Source organism: Meles meles, chromosome X (genome assembly GCF_922984935.1).
Source record: "Meles meles chromosome X, mMelMel3.1 paternal haplotype, whole genome shotgun sequence".
NCBI classification, from domain to species: domain Eukaryota; kingdom Metazoa; phylum Chordata; class Mammalia; order Carnivora; family Mustelidae; genus Meles; species Meles meles.
The window spans coordinates 42,676,863-42,694,497 of NC_060087.1; the positions used below are offsets into that span (position 1 = coordinate 42,676,863).

A 17,635-nucleotide genomic window follows, 5' to 3' on the forward strand; every position below is an offset into this window, starting at 1 on the left:
GAACCTAGGCCAGGAATTCAATGGATGCGCAGGGTAGTAATTTCTTTTTTTTACAGAATGACTGGATTTAGGTCTGTGTCTTGGGCAGAGAATTAATGAATTTAAACTTGCCACTCTCTGTACTGGCCCCATCAGAAGCAACCACACCGGTGAGGAAGCAGTCCCTCATGCCTTTTGTACTTTTTGATTATGGGTGGATATTCACCTACCCAGAGTCTTGTTTTCATCCAAGGTAAGCACAGATGATCATTAAAGCAGATATCCACCAGTGGGAGAATGACCGAGCCCCCCTCCTTAATGCCAATTTGATTTCTCCTGCCTTCAGCCCCAGCCAGCCTGGAGGGCCCAATTTCACATTTCCCTGGAGATCCATAAAGGGTGCCATCACTCTGGGTACTGATTTCTGTATTCATCAAAAGCACCAAAAATGAACTCTGCTGAATTTAAGTAAAAAGTAGATCTCTTAAAATCTTATCAGTCAGCTTAAAAGCCTTAAAAAAATCCTTGAAAAAAGATTATTTATTTATTCGACAGAGAGAGAGAGAGAGAGAGAGCACAAGCAGGGGCGTGGCAGGCAAAGAGAGAAGCAGGCTCCCTGCTGAGCAAAGAGCCTGATGTAGGACTCGATCCCAGGGATCATGACCCGAACCCTAGGCAGACACTTAATTGACTGAGCCACCCAGACGTCCCTAAATAAAAAAATGTTTAAAAAAATCTTATTCCATAGGAGTCCTGTATATAGGGTATGTGTAATGCAGAAACCACCCATGTGCTTTGAGGAAGTGGATTTACAAATCTATTCTTTCACGACCTCACTCCTTAGTCACATCTTTCTCTCTAATGGATGTAGTTTGCCTCCGGTGTCTATTTTGGTTTTTCTGGTGCCTCTCCAGCTGGTCAACTTGCCAGACCTCTAGAAAGAAGAAGAAGAAACCATTCCCTGTGAATCTACCTTTTGTTAGAAGCAGACCTCTGAAAGGTTGACTTATTTTCTTTTAGGTCTAGATACCAGTCAGAAAGAAATTCAAATTATATGTCTCCTATATTCTGAGCTTGAGGGAAAGAAAGCACAAATTGCTCTAACAGAAATTGGAACAAGAAAGTAATGATAAATACAAGTGATTCTGATTAAGGAAAATACCTTAAAATGGAAGAGAGAAGGTGAAAATAGGTTTAGAGAGCCATGAGTAGGGAAAAGGGATTGTTAAAAGGTAGTAGATCCAGGTTTGGAGGAAGGGGACTCAAAGAGAAGAGCCTTTCAGGAAGGCTGAAAATGGGGCACCTGGGTGGCTCAGTCGGTTAGGTGATCGACTCTTGGTTTCAACTCAGGTCATGATCTCAGGCTCATGAGATCAAGCCCCATGTCCGGCTCCACACTGAGCATGGAGCCTTCTTGGGATTCCCTCCCTCTCCGTCTGTTCTGACCTGCTCATGTGCATACCTGCGCATGTGCGCACCTGTGCATGTGCGCTCGCTCTCTCTCTCAAAAAAAAAAGGAAGGCTAAAAACAACTGACATGACCAAGAGAATAAGCAGAAGGACAAGGCAGATCACAGTCTAGTTCCTCACCACTCCATTCCAAGATTACCATGAGAAAGCAACTCACAAGGGTAACAATTTGGAGTAAGCGAAAAAAGAAAAAAGAAAGGTATATCCTTGAGGAAGACATTTCTCGGTTTCTAAGGACATCTAGCCCTCACTCACCCACTGGGGTCTTACTCATCATCTCCATCTGTCTGTTTCTTATTTACCTGTTTAACTCAAACTTGGAATTTCTCTATGATCTGAAGTCCTCTCTTCTCTAAACAGGTGATCACATCTGGTTTGGTAACAGGACACCCTGTAATGGAAATGACAGATGACTTAGGCACATCTGTGTGGGTTTCATGGCCTCAAGGCAATTAGGAAGGTACATCTTAATAAGTATAAATTTCATACAAGAGATGAAAATACAAACACCTAAAGGGTGTTTGTATCCCTAAAAGGGATCAGGAAACTTGAATCCGTAGAACTTGAAGTCAAAGTATTGAAATACTTCAGAGGTCGAAAGTTATCCTATTTGGTACACTGTGAATTACTCAGGGAAGCCATGCTCACCCACAGAGACCAAATGGCTATAGCTCTCTAGCATCACAGCTCTGTAAAGTGTCCTCTGAGAAGATTCCAGATGATTCCATTCCTCCTGGGTGAGGTCCACAGCTACATCCTCAAATGACACTGATCCCTGTCATCTCATCCTTCTACTCCATCAGTTCAATAAAAATGTAAATGATGATATATTTTAAGATAAATGGAATATTCTTCAGAGAGAGGCTACTGTTTAAAATTCCAAAAAAGTTTTCTCTGAGATATTTGCAATAGCTATCTCTAGCGAAGGACTTTTATACTATGGAAACCATAAAGAACTCCTACAAATCATGATAACTATAGGCAATCTCATAGAAAAACTAGAAAAAGTTCCGTGCTTTGCTTTCTCCTCCTCTGGAATTGCGCAGCTGTCTTAGGAAATGAACCTACTTTCCTTGATAGAAGAACTTCGTCCTGGCTAGAAAAAGATGAATAGATACTTCACAAAAGATGATATCCAACTGACTGGTAAACATATGAAAGGGTGCTCAAGGGGCACCTGGGTGGCTCAGTCAATTAAGTGTCTGCCTTCGGTTCAGGTCATGATCTCAGGGTCCTGGGGGATCAAGCCCCACATTGGGCTCCTTGCTCAGCAGGGAGCCTGCCTCTTCCTCTCCCTGCCACTCTCCCTGCTTGTGTTCTCTCTCTCTCTCTCTCTCTCTCTCTCTCTCGTAAATAAATAATTGTATTAAAAAAGGGTGCTCGACTGCTGGGTATTTACCCCAAAGATACAGATGTAGTGAAAAGAAGGGCCATTTGTACCCCAATGTTTATTGCAGCAATGGCTACGGTCGCCAAACTGTGGAAAGAACCAAGATGCCCTTCAACGGATGAATGGATAAGGAAGATGTGGTCCATGTACACAATGGAGTATTATGCCTCCATCAGAAAGGACGAATACCCAACTTTTGTAGCAACATGGACAGGACTGGAAGAAATTATGCTGAGCGAAATAAGTCAAGCAGAGAGAGTCAAGTATCATATGGTCTCACTTATTTGTGGAGCATAACAAATAACATGGAGGACATGGGGAGATGGAGAGGAGAGGGAGTTGAGGGAAACTGGAAGGGGAGATGAACCATGAGAGACTATGGACTCTGAAAAACAACCAGAGGGTTATGAAGGGGCGGCGGGAGGGGGTGGGGTGGGGTGGGAGGTTGAGGAACCAGGTGGTGGGTAATAGGGAGGGCACGTACTGCATGGAGCACTGGGTGTGATGCCAAAACAATGAACACTGTTATGCTGTAAATAAGCAAATAAAAATAAATTAATTAATTAAATAAAAAAAAAAGGGTGCTCGACATCTTTAGTCACCAGGGAAATACAAATTTAAACCACAATGAGATGTAACTATATACCAACAGAGTGGCTAAAATTAAGACCAAAGACCCAAAAGTTGGCAAGGGTATGGAGCAACTGGAACTCTCACATATTGTTGGTGAGAGTAAACTGTAAAAGAGTACAACCACCTTGGAAAACATTTTAGCTGGATCTATTAATGCTGAGGACCCAGCAATCCCACTCCTATGTATATATCCAATGGAAATGCACACACATCAAGACATGTACAAGAATATCCATGGAAGCATTATTTGAAATAGCCAAAATGGGGACATCCACCAGCCGTAGAATGGATAAACAACTGTAATGTATTTATACAATAGAAAAGTACACAGTAAGGGGAGAAACTAATGATACACAAAACGACAAGGATGAAGCTCAAAAACATTATAACTGAAAGAAGCCAGACATAAGGGTGCCTGGTTGGCTCAGTGGGTTAAAGCCTCTGCCTTTGGCTCAGGTCATGATCCCAGGGTCCTGGGATCGAGCCCCACATCGGGCTCTCTGCTCAGCGGGGAGCCTGCTTCTCCCTCTCTCTCTGCCTGCCTCTCTGCCTACTTGTGATCTCTGTCTGTCAAATAAATAAATAAAATCTTAAAAAAAAGAAGCCAGACATAAAAGAATAACGTATGATTCCACCCATGTGACATTCAAGAACAGGCAAAAATAATCTATGCTTAGAGAAATCAGCTGTTACCCAGGAGTCAGGGGATGGTGATTGGAAGGGGTGTGAAGGAGGCTTCTGGGTGACTTCTCACTTTCTGTTTCTTGATTAGGTACTGGTTACCCAGGTGTTTCCAATTTGTAGTTCATGAAAGTGCACAAATTATAAACTTTTCTCTGTATGCTATGCTTCAACAAAATGTCAACCCCCAAAATTCTTATCTAAGTAATATTCCCATAATATTTCCAGAAAAAGGTGGGCCTGGGTGACTCAGTTGTTAAACGTCTGCCTTCGGCTCAGATCATGATCCCAAGGTCCTGGGATCAAGTCCCACATCAGGCTCCTTGCTCAGTGGGAAGCCTGCTTCTCCCTCTGCCTCTCCCCCCTGCTTGTGTTCCCTCTCTTGCTCTCTCTCTCTTTCTCTCTCTGTGTCATATAAATAAATAAATAAAATATTTCCATAAAAAATAAGACAAAGATAATAAGAACAACAACAAAAGATTTAAGAACCTGTAGGAAAGGGACACCTGGCTGGCTCAGTCGGTAGAGCATGACGCTTGATCTCAGGGTTGTGAGTTCAAGTCCCACCTTCGGTGCAGAGATTACTTAAAAAAACTCTTTAAAAAAAAAAGAACCCACATGAAAAAGAGCCATGTATGTAAAAGAACAATTCACCAACAAAGGAAAGAATATGGAAAGACACTCAACCTCATTGCCAACTAAATAAACACAAACAAAAGAAATATTTTAACTATCAAATGGCAAGGACTAAAAACATGACAAAAGGATTAGAAAGGGTATTTTCATTCATAGAGCTGGAGTATTAGGCTAAATGAAGTAAGACAGTCAGAGAAAAACAAATACTATGTGATCTCATTCATAGGTGGAATTTAAGAAACAAAACAAACAAACAAAGGATAAAAAGAGAGAGAGCCAAACCAAGAAACAGAGTCTTCAGAATAGAGAACAAACTAATGGTCACCAGAGGGGAGAGAAGCAGGAGAATGGGGGAAGTAGGGGATGGGGATTATGGAGTATGCTTCTCATGATGAAAAAAGAAAACAATGGTGCCTGGGTGACTCAGCCAGTTAAGTGTCAGATCTCAGGGTCCTGGGATCAAGACCCTGGGCTGGGCTCCCTGCTCAGCAGGAAGCCTGCTTCTCTTCTCCCTCTCCCTCTGCCCGTCCACCTGCTTGTGTGCGCGTGTGCTCACGCTCTCGCACTCTCTCTCTCGATAAATAAATAAAATATTTTTATAAAATAAAATACTCTGTAGAGTGCCTGGTGCAGTGCAGGCTCTTTCCATGTTAGCTCCTGTTTCTGCCACTAATACCATCCTCCTCCTTATCCTCTGTATTATCATTATCATTACTCCTACTACCTTCATCAATATTACCATGTAAAGAGAAAACAGGGAGTTGCAAAACAGTTTGTATACTATGAGCAAATTTTAGCAAAGGAAGGTCAACAGCAACAATCTGCTACTATGTGTATGTAAATATAAAGAAGAAGGGACAGAGAGGGGTGTCTATGGAAATTAAATTTACCATAGAATTGGTTATCCAGAATGGGGGATGATATGACACCTAAAGATATTTTCTCTTTTTAGATTGTACACTCCTAAGAGTTCAAGTTTTTTGGTGCCACTTCTTTTGTACTGAGAGGGGGAAAAATGACAAAAGGAAATAGACATTTTTATAAAGGGCAATAGGGAGGGGTGCCTTGGTGGCTCAGTCGGTTAAGCACCTGCCTTCGGCTCGGGTCGTGATCCCGGGGTTCCAGACTGAGCTCCGCATCAGGATCCCTGCTCAGTGGGAATCGGCTTCTCCCTCTCCCTCTGCCCTTCCCCCGACTTGTGCTCTCCTGCTCTCTCCAATGAATTAAATAAATAATAAATAATACATACATACATGCAAAGGGCAAAAGGGAAAGAACTGAATACAGTCAGGGACATCACGAATTCTCAGCCTGAAAAGGAAAAAGGCAGACCTTTGGATTGCTCCAGCTTTGCCGAAATCCTAGATGAGAAAAAACACAAAGTACTGGGGGGAGGTGGGTGAGAGGATGGGTGAAATAGAGAAAGGAGATTGAGATGTATAAACAGCCTGTTATAAATAAGTCCAGGAGAGAAAAGTACAGCATAGGGAATATCGTCCATAATACCGTGATAATGTCGTCGTCGTCAGGGGACACATGATGACTACACTTATCCGGTGAGCACTGCGTAAGGTAAAGAATTGTCAAATCAATACGTTGTACGCCTGAAACTAATATAACATTGTATGTTAAATTATACTTCAATTTAAAGAAATACTGGAAAATAATTTGGAGGGTATGGGGTTTACTGCTTCTTTCTTCTTTTTTTTAAGATTTTATTTATTTATTTGGCAGGGAGAGAGAGTGAGAGAGGGAACACAAGCAGGGGGAGTGGGAGTGGGAGAGGGAGAAGCAGGTTCCCCACTGAGCAGGGATCCCGATGCAGGCTCAATCCTGGGACCCCGCGATCACAACCCGAGCTGAGGGCAGATGCTTAACCGACTGAGCCACTTGGATGCCCCATTTGCTGGTTATTTCTTGACCCTTAAGGTTTTATCCCTGTACTGACCCTGAACATGACAGCTGCTTGTACTGACATGGTTCTGGTTTCCTGAAGTGTCACATCCCTTTAGTTCTGTCCCAGCAGGACACCTTTGGCTGGTATGAAGACATATTTTAAGTCACACGCAGAGCAGTCGTCTCCCTGTGATCATCATAAGATTAGTGATGAGGATATGGCTAACCCACTAGAGAATTATTTTGAAACCTCAACATCAGGAAATCTTTGCTTCTGAGGGAGTGGCTTACTTTCTCTCTATAGGTAAGATAAATAAAACAAGTGAGGGCTTCTCCCCTATATGTCACAGCTTCCAAGAAGCTCTGAAAAAGAACTGTAGCTCAATGTAATTATGTAAGATCCTATGATCTACATATATACATATCAACTTTGCTTTGGTATTGCTCTATTTCCCTAATCCTAACTTTTCATGTGTTTATACATGCTCGTTTTATGGTATAAATAATAATGCCAACCCCATATATAAACCTTATTAGTGTGTGCCAGGCATTGTTCTAAACACTTAATTTTTATTTTTATTTATTTTCCATTTTATTTTATTTTATTTCTTTTCAGTGTTCCAGCATTCTTTGTTTATGCACCACACCCAGTGCTCCATGCAATACATGCCCTCCATAATACCCACCACCAGGCTCACCCAATCCCCCACCCAACACTTAACTTTTTAAAAAGATTTTATTTATTTAATTGAGAGAGAGAGAGAGAGAGAACAGAGGGAGAGAAGAGGCAGAAGCAGACTCCCCACTGAGCAGGAAGCTCAAGGCAGGGCAGGATCCTAGGATCTTGAGATCATGACCTGAGCTGAAGGCAGACACTTAACCAACTGAGGCACCCACACACCCCCTAAACACTTAATATTAACTCAACTAATTTTCACTAGCAATCATAAAGCTTAGGTATCATCATCATCATTTTACAAATGGGGAAACTAAGCTACAGAGAAGTTAGAGACCTGCTTAAGCTCACAAAGCTATTATGAACATTTTGGCCCCAGAGTCTGGGCTCTTTTTTTTTTTTAATTTTTTTTTTATTTATTTGACAGAGAGAGATCACAAGTAGATAGAGAGGCAGGCAGAGACAGAGAGAGAGAGGGAAGCAGGCTCCCTGCTGAGCAGAGAGCCCGATGCGGGACTCGATCCCAGGACCCTGAGATCATGACCTGAGCCGAAGGCAGCGGCTTAACCCACTGAGCCACCCAGGCGCCCCAGAGTCTGGGCTCTTAACCACTACACATTACTGCTTCTTTGCTTCTAAGCGTTTTAACATGGGTCAGAGAGAGGAGAGCACATAAGAACTTACCTGGAAATTAGTCATGTCTGCCTTATGGAGAGTGGACAGTGGCCTAGAAAAGCAAAGCTTTTGAGAGTGGAGAGAAGAAAAGAGAAGAGTTTGTAACAGCATGGAAAACTGGAAAGGTCACCAAATCATCAGGCTAGCAATCCATAAACGCCCGCTCGTTAAATGACCCTGCTGTCAAAACAGACAAAACAGAAAAGAAGATCTGTTTGCCCCACAGAGCCCCATCGTTCCACAACACCGCTCTGTCACGGAACCCACAGACTTCCCAGTACTCACCCTCACCCATCACTGACTCCAGACACCCCCATCACCCCCAAATACCCTCATTATTCACCCCACGGACCCCAGGACGCACCCCACAGATTCCCCCATCCCTGACGCCAGAGATCTTCCATCACACACCCCACCCCCTTGACACCCCATCCCTCACTTCACACCCCCACGCCACAGGCCCCATCACTCAACTTAGAGGCCTCCCCCATCGCAGACCCCCAACGACTCTCACAACCCATCTCAGAGGCCCCCTCCAAGTACTCACCCGGCGACGTCGCGTCTTTACACAGCCTGCACTCGCACGTGCCGCTCCGCCCGCAGACCCGCGCTGTCTCCCCACCGCTCCGAGCTAACCGTCCACCCTCCATCCCCTACTCTTCCTGTTTCCCCCTGGATTCTGGCTAGATCCGCCTGGAGTTTCCCCCAAATCAGTCACCAGTTCCTCCGACAACCACTCTCTCGGTCCTTTCCCCAGCCGTCGGCAGGGTCCGGCTCTGTCCCTCGCCTGCGCAGTGGCCGTCGCTGAAGCCTTCGGGGCCAGCAGCCAGTGCCCGCGCCGGGCGTGCGTGTTTCTGCGGCGGCCGGGAATGAAGGCGGGGGGGCGGGGCGCAAAGAAATGGCCGCGCCAATAAACCGGTTTGTCAGGGAGCAGACATCTTTCGAACGTGCCAATTCCGTACAGCGGAGATAGATGCCTCTGAAAGTTCAGAAGAGATGGGATTTCGGGAGGACTTTGAAAACTTGCCATGACTGAGGCCCTAGACGCAAAGGCTAGTGATGGGCGAGTTTTGCGCGTGGTTGCGGGTGTAATGGGAACTGATCTGTACCAACGTAGGGCTGAGGACGAGACCACCGCCTGCGTGGGAAGATACCACGGCGAGGTGGGGGTAAGGAGACCGGGAGTATTACAGATATACCCGGGAACTATTAGTGGGAAGAAGGGAAGCAAACTGGGAATGATCCCTTCCTCTACCACTGGGGCAATAGAGAGAAAGTGTAGGGGTGCAAGAACGTTACACTGAGGAGATGAGGGCGTGGAGAACCGGGGGAATACAGTCCTGATAGATCGGATTCAGCTAGCCATCCTCTTTGGGAGATACCACTAGCGCAGATGGGGGAAATTCTATCCTCGCAGAGACAGGTGAAGAAAGTGACAAGTAAACAGAAGTGAAAGGAGAGCCAGAGACAGAAGCCTGGGAGGATTGGGAGACAGGGAGGTCTTAGTTAGAGACTAAATAAGAATCCGAACCTGACAGTGATCTGCCAAGCCCACATTCCATCCCCCTTCTAGGCATCTGCCCCCAGAAAGTTGTGGGAGAGTCGAGATGCCAGGGTTCGAGTCCTGTAGTCCCAGGTCCCTGGCCTCTGGGCCTTAGTAACCTATGGAGGAACAACCAGGACAGTGTGCTCAGATTCTGGACCTAAAACACTCTACCCTATTAATCACACTCTACCACTCAGTCATGTGAAAGGCAAAATGTACATGATAATTAAGGAGATGATTTTTTTTTCAGGCAATTGCAATGGGGAAAACTCGTTAACGAGGAACATCTCAAAGGCAAGGAAAGGGACCTGGGGTTTTATAGAGTGTTAAGTAACAAAACTTAACCAAGTAAATTTGAAAATCTAATTGGTTTTATTAAATGGTTCATGAATTGGGCAGAAGCCACCCCCTCCCCCACCAAGTAGAGAGGTGCTCTAAGGAGTTGTAAAAAATGGCACATTTGTACAGAAGGATGAGGGCAAGAAAGTTATTAACAAAAGAAAAGGGTCGTTTCAGGCCGGGCCTCACTCTAGTGGGAAAAGCAAGGTGCCTTTTTTTTTTTTTTAACATATAATGTATTATTTATTTCAGGGGTACAGGTCTGTGACTCAGCAGTCTTACACAATTCACAGCACTCACCATAGCACATACCCTCCCCAGTGTCCATCACCCAGCCACCTATCCCTCCCACCCTCTCCCCTTCAGCAACCCTCAGTTTGTTTCCTGAGATTAAGAGCCCCTTATGGTTTGCCTCCCTCTCTAGTTTCATCTTGTTTCATTTTTCCCTCCCTTCCCCTATGATCCTCTGTCCTGTTTCTCAAATTCCTCATATCAGTGAGATCATATGATAATTGCCTTTCTCTGCCATCCACGTCGTTGCAAATGGAGCGATTTCGGTTTTTTGATGGCTGCATAATATTCCATATACCACATCTTCTTTATCTATTCATCTGTTGATGGACATCTAGGTTCTTTCCATAGTTTGGCTATTGTGGACATTGCTGCTATGAACATTCAGGTGCACGTGCCCCTTTGGATCACTACATTCGTATCTTTAGGGTAAATACCCAGTAGTGCAATAAAAGCAAGATGTCTTATCCTACAGATTACCTCGTCTTTTTTGGGAGTAGTATGGAAAGGGCTCAAGTGGCAGATTCATTGATGTGGATTGAAAAATTCTTGGCTGTCTGGTTAAGACTATACTTCTTCAGGAGGTTGGAACTGCAATTAGATTATGTCTTTGGGGGATGCAAAAATGCAGATTGAAAGGGATAAATGCACCCCATTGTTTATAGCAACATTATCAACAAAAGCCAAACTACGGAAAGAGACCAAACATCCATCGACTGATGAATGGTAAAGAAGATGTGGTATATGTATGTGTGTGTGTAATAGATATATATGTGTGTGTGTGTATATCACACACACATAGATATAGATAGATAGATGTATATATATGGTGGACTATTACTCAATCCTCAAAAAGAATGAAATCTTGCCATTTGCAACAGCATGGATGGAGCTAGAGTATATTATGCTAAGTGAAACAAGTCAGTCAGAAAAAGACAAATACCATATGATCTCACTCATATGTGGAATTTAAGAAAGGAAACATGAACAAAGGGGAAGGAAGAAAAAAAAATAAGGAGGGAGGGAAACCGCTGTGACTCCTAATGATAGAGAACAAACTGAGGGCTGATGGAGGGAGATGGGTGGGGGATGGGCTAGATGGGTGATGGGGATTAAAGAGGGTACTTGTGACAAGCCCTGGGTGTTGTAAGTGATGAATCACTGAATTCTACTCCAGAAACCAATATCGCACTATATGTTAACAAAATGTAAATAATTTTAAAAAGATTATATCTTTGGGAATATATTTGGGAATTCAGTCTAAGTGACACCATTTTGAACCTATGGTTTATGGGTTTTTTTTTTTAAATGAGGCAGATTTAAAAAAATAAAAAAGCCATCCTTGAGTCAGGAAGGACAGAGACAGGTCTTATCTTGGAATATGCAAAGGCATTGGGAATTGCTATGGACTGAATTGTGTACCCTTCAAAATGCATATGTTGAAGACTTGGCCCCCAAAATGATGATATTTGGAGATGGACCCTTTGGGAGGTTAATTAAAGTTCAGTGAGATCATACAGGGGGACCCAGATTGGATGGGATTAGCATCCTTAGAAGAGACACCTCTGCCACACAACAAAGAGGTCATGTGGGGACACACTGAGAAGGTGGCTCTCAGAAAGCCTGAAAGAGAGTTCTCTCCAGGAAATCAGCTGGTGCCTAGGTCTTGGACTTGCCAGCTTCCAGAACTTTGAGAAACTAAATTCTGTTTTTAAGCTCCTCAGTCTGTGGTATTTTGTTATGGCAGCTCGAGCTAATGCTGGGAACTTCGCGATTCTCCATTTCCTGGAACACTAGTGAGTTGGGGGGTATTTCTTCTCCATCAGTGCTTTCCAGAAGAACAGGACTCATTCAGCTACAAAGTCTGAAACTGCCAGGCCCCTCCATTCCAGCTCATCTTTGTCCCTCCTGGCTCCCATTCCTTCCTACTCTACCAATCATTCAAATCTATTCCCTCCCACTGTGCCCCAGATTTCCCCTTCCGGTCCCACTGTTTACTCACTTCGCATTCACTCTGCTTCATGGCCACCAGTCACCCATACTGTACCCCATATTAACATCTTTAAAAAAAAAGTCCCACAAACAACATTCTAGTGCAGAAGCACAGAAACAAACAGAAAAATCATTTTCCCAATTAAGCATGCCCAGCTGTCCAGGTAGTGGTGATGTTTTCAGCTTGATATGGTTTAAGATGCTAGTGACTTTGATACAGCATAAATACATGTGTGCTCTCATGTGCAATTCCTTACACACCTAGCTTCGTTCTTCCCTATTGTCTCCTCTCGGAGTTATATCTGATTTTATCACCAGTTTTCATTCAAACCCATCAAGGGATAAGATAATTCTGATTATGTTTCTTGGCCAGGAATCACTTGATCCTAAAGGTCTTGTGAGAAGACATGATGAAGAACAAAATCAATCACACACACAGTAGCAGAGAAAGGGAGAGAGAATGAACCTTTTTTTTAATCACAGATATAACATGGAATTTATTATTTTTACCATTTTAAAGTGTACAACTCATTGTCATTTAGTACATTCCCAATGGTCTGCAACCATGACCGCTATCTAGCTACAGACTAACTTCATCACTCTGAAATGAAACTCTACCCATAAAGCAGTCATTCCCCATTCTCCCCTATGCCTTCAGCTCCTGTTTCCCACTAATCTGTTTTCTGTCTCTATGGATTTGCCAGTTTGGGATTTTCATATAAATAGAATCATATGCTACGTGGCTTTTTGTGTCTCGCTTCCTTCACTGAGCATAATGGCCTCAAGATATATCCATGTGGTGTCATATATCAGTAATCATTCTCCTTTATGGCTAAATACTCTATTGTAGGGATAGACCACATTTGGTTTGTCCATTCATCAGTTAGTAGACATTTGGGTTGTGTCTACCTTCTGGCTATCGTGAATACTGCTACTATGAACATTTGTGTAAAAATTTTTGTTTGGACACCTGTTTTCAATTTTATTGTGTATATACCTAGGAGTAGGCTTGCTGGACCATATGGTATTTCTATGTTTAACTGCTTAAGGAACTACAAAACTGTTTTTCACTATGGCTACACTATTTTACGTTCCTACCAGCAATGTAGGAGGGTTCCAATTCCTCCACATCCTGCCCAATACTTGTCATTTTCTATTTGTTTTTATTACAGCCATTCCAGGAGGTATGAAGTACTATCTCATTGTGGTTTTGATCTGAATTTCCCTGATGACTAATGATGGTAAGAATATTTCATGTGTTTATGGGCTGTGTGTATATCATCTTTGGGGAAATGTCCTTTCAAATCCTTTGCCCAGTTTTTAAATCTTTTTTTTTAAGTAGCCTCCATGCCCAACATGGGGCTTGAACTCATGACCCTGAAATCAAGAGTCATATGCTCCACTGATTAAACCAGCCAGGCACTTTTGCTCATTTTTTAAAATGGATTTTTGTCTTTTTGTTGTTCACTTGTAAGAGTTCTTTATATATTTTGGATACTAAACCCTTATCAGATATCTGATTAGTAATACTTCCTCCCATTCTCTAAGTTGTCTTTTTACTCTCCTGATAATGTCCTTTGATATAAGAAGTTTTCAATCTTGATGATGTCCAACTTACCTATCATTTCTTTGTTGCTGATACTTTTGTTGTCATATCTCAGAAGCTACTGCCAAATCCAAGGTCATGAAGATTTACCACTATATTTTTGTTAAAGAATTTTATACTTTTAGTTCTTATAGTTAGGTCTTTGATACACTTTAAGCTAATCTTTATATGTGATGTGTGGTCAGGATCCAACTGCCTTCTTGTGTATGTGGATATCCAGTTGTCCTTGCACATTGTTGAAGAGACTGTTCTTTTCCCTATCTAATCGTCTTGACACACTTGTTGAAATCAACTGACTGACTGTACGTGGGTGGGTTTGTTTCTGGACTTTCAGTTTTATTCCACTGATTATATATATATATATATCTCCTTATGCCAGTACCACACTGTTTCAATTACTGTATCTTCGTGATAAGATTTGAAATCAGGAAGTGGGAGTTCTCCACTTTTGTTCTTTTTCAAAAATGTCTTGGCTAGTTGGGACTCCTTGCAATTCCATATAAATTTTAGGATCTGCTTCTCCATTTCTGCAAAAAAGGCCATTGGAATTTTGATAAGGATTACATTAAATGTGTACATTGCTTTGAGAAGTATTGCCATCTTCACAATGTTAAGTCTTCCAAACCATGAACGCTGGATGTCTTTCCATTATTTAAGTCTCTTTCATTTCTTTTACTGATGTTTTAAACTTTTCAGTGCACAAGTCTTGCACCTGCTTAGTTAAATTTATTTCTAAGTATTTTATTCTTTTGGGTCCTATTATAAATAGAATTGGTTTCTTAATTTCCTTTTCAGATTTTTCATTGCCAGTGTATAGAAATACAAGTGCTTTCGTGTGTCAATCTTCTATTCTGCCACTTTGCTGAATTCAGTTATGAACTGTAATAGTTTTTTGTGGATTCTCTAGGATTTTATATATATAAGATGATATTATCTGGGAACAGAAATCGTTTTACTTCTGTTCCAATTTGAGTGCCTTTAATTTCTTTTTCTTGACTGAAAATTGCTCTGGCTAGGACTCTGAGTACAATGTTTAATAGAAGTGGCAAAAGTGAGCTTCCTTGTCTTGTTCCTGATCTTAAGGAAATGCTTTTGTTCTTTCACTATTAAGTATGATGTTACCTATGGGTTTCCCATAAATGCCTTTTATCAGATTGAAGAAGTTCCCTTCTATTCCTAATTCGTTGAATGTTTTTTCACGAAAGGATGTTGGATTTTTGTCAAGTCTCTTTTCCTGCATCAGTGAGATGACATATTCTCATTAACATGTGGTCCAAGACACTTTCTAATTTCTACTGTGATTTCTTCCTGATCCATGAGTTATTTACAAGTGTGTGACTTATCTTCACATATTTGAGGGCTTTCTAGTTATCTGTTATAGATATATAATTTAATTTCTTTGTGGTCAGAGAATATACATAGTTAAACTTCATCCCTTGAAATTTGTTGAGACTTTCTTTGTATACCAGCATGAGATCTATTTGGGTAAATGTTCTTTGTGCACCTGAAAAGAATGTGAATTCTTCAGTTGCAGGGCATGGTGTTGTCCATGTACCAATTATATGAAATTCTTTAATTGTGTTATTCAAATCTTTTATATCATTTCTGATTTCTTTCTGCCATCACTGAGAGAGGTGGGTTAAAGTCCCTAACTTTGTTGGGGATTTGTCTATTTCTCCTTTTAATTCTACCAACTTTAACTTTATATATTTTGAGCCTATGTGATTAGGTGGTATAATAGGCAGAATAATGGACACCCAAAGATACCCTGCCCTAATTCCCAGCAACTGAGTGATGAGTTGCCATATACATGAATATGTTTTGTCACGTGAAAAAATGGATTTTACAGATATAATTAAGATTATTAATCAGTTTATCTAAATGTAGAGAGATTATCCTGGATTACCCAAATGGGCCTGGTGTCATTACATGAGCCCTTAAAAGCAGATGCTGGGGGGTGGAGGCAGGAAGATGGCAGCAGAGTAAGAGGACCCTAGGCTTGCCTCTTCCCACATACCAAACTAGACGACTACCAAATCATCCTAAATACCTCAGAAGTCGACCTGAAGACTGACAGAATGAACTCCACAACTAAAGGAAGAGAAGAGGCCACCTTGAAGAATGTGTTTTGGGGACACAGGGATCATGAGTGCTGCAGCGGGAAAGGAACAATGGTCACAGAGAAAGCCAAGAGAGAGAAGAACACAAAAGGAGGTTCCCCAAAGCCACTGGCTCGGGAAACAAGAGGGGCTGAATTTCATGAGTTCTTGCAACCAGTTATCAAAACTGAAACGGGAGAAAATAGAAAATTTGAGCAGAGCAATAACCAGCAAAGAAATTGAATGAGTAATCAAAAACGACCAACAAATAAAATCCAGGACCAGATGGCTTCACAGGCAAATTCTACCAAATATTTTAAAAAGGATTAATATCTATTCTTCTCAAACTATTCCAAAAAATAGAAAAGGAAGGAAAACTTCCACATTTCATTCTATATTACCCTGATACCAAAACCAGATAAAGACCCCACTAAAAAAGAGAATAGACCAATGTCCCTGATGAACATAATTGCAAAAATTCTCAATAAAGTATAGCAAACCAAATCCAGCAATACATTAAAAAAATCATTCATCCAGATCAAGTGGGATTTATCCCTGAATTGCAAGAGTGGTTCAAAATTCATGTATCAATCAATGTGATACATCACATTAATAAAAGATAAGAACCATATGATCATTTCAATAGATGCAGAAAAACCTTTTGACAATGTACAACGTCAATTCATGATAGAAACCCTCAACAAAGTAGGTTTAGAGGGAATATACCTCGAAGTAATAAAGGCCATATATGAAAAACCCACAGCTAACATCATGCTCAATGAGGAAAAACTGAGAGCTTCTCCTCTACAGTCAGGAGCAAGGCAGGGATATCCACTCTCACCACTTTTATTTACCTGAGTAACTGGAAGTCCTAGTCATTGCAATCAGACAACAAAAAGAAAAGTCATCCAAATTGGCAAGGAAGAAGTAAAATTTTTACTATTTACAGATGACTTGGATATTATATATAGAGAACCCAAAAGACTCCACCAAAAAATTGCTAGAACTGATACACAAATTCAGTAAAGTCATAGGATACAAAATCAGTATACAGAAATCTGTTATATTTTGATAGACCAATAATGAAGCAACAGAAAGAGAAAATTAAGGAATCAGTCCTACTTAAAACTGAACCAAAAACAATAGGACACCTAGGCATAAATCTAGCCAAAGAGGTGAAAGACCTGTACTCTGAAAACTATAAAACACTGATAAAAGAAATTGAAGATGGGGCACCTGGGTGGCTCTGTCAGTTGAGCATCTGAGTCTTACTTTCAGCTCAGGTCATGATCTCAAGGTAGTGAGTTCAAGCCCCGTGTCAGGCTCTGCCCTCAGCGGGGAGTCTGTTTGAGATTCTCTGCCACTGCCTCTCCCTCTGCCCCTCTCCTGACTTGCTTGTTCTTTCTCTCTATCTCTCAAATAAATAAATAAATCTTTTTTCAAAAAGGAAACTAGAGACGACACAAAGACATGGAAAGACATTCTGTGCTCACGGATTAGAAAAACAAATATTGTTAAAATGTCTATACTACTCAAAGCTCAGTCCACATGTTTAATGCAATCCCTACCAATATACCAAATACCAAGATCATCTTTCACAGAGCTAGAATAAACAATCCTAAAATTTGTATGGAACCACAAAAGACTCCAAATAGCCAAAGCAACCCTGGAAAAGAAAAGCAAAGCTGGAGGCATCACAATTCCAGACTGCAAGTTATAATTCAAA

The 17,635-nt window shown here is 41.7% G+C and overlaps 1 protein-coding gene across 15 annotated transcripts in view; it reads right to left on the reverse strand.

Annotated features, from left to right (window-relative positions):
• ZNF182 (zinc finger protein 182) overlaps positions 1–8,825 on the reverse strand; it is a 47,714-nt gene extending 38,889 nt beyond the window's left edge. For 8 of the 15 annotated variants that reach the window (XM_045995697.1, XM_045995684.1, XM_045995690.1 and 5 more), the window contains exons 1-3: positions 8,584–8,825; positions 8,046–8,102; positions 1,752–1,840 (exon numbers count right to left, since the gene is read on the reverse strand). The gene's annotated coding sequence lies outside the window, so the exon portion shown is untranslated. Of the gene's footprint in view, positions 1–209; positions 362–1,751; positions 1,841–8,045; positions 8,103–8,583 lie in introns of all 15 variants that reach the window. The other 7 variants (XM_045995700.1, XM_045995696.1, XM_045995692.1 and 4 more) reach the window with 3 other exon arrangements.
• Positions 8,826–17,635: the final 8,810 nt, after the last annotated feature.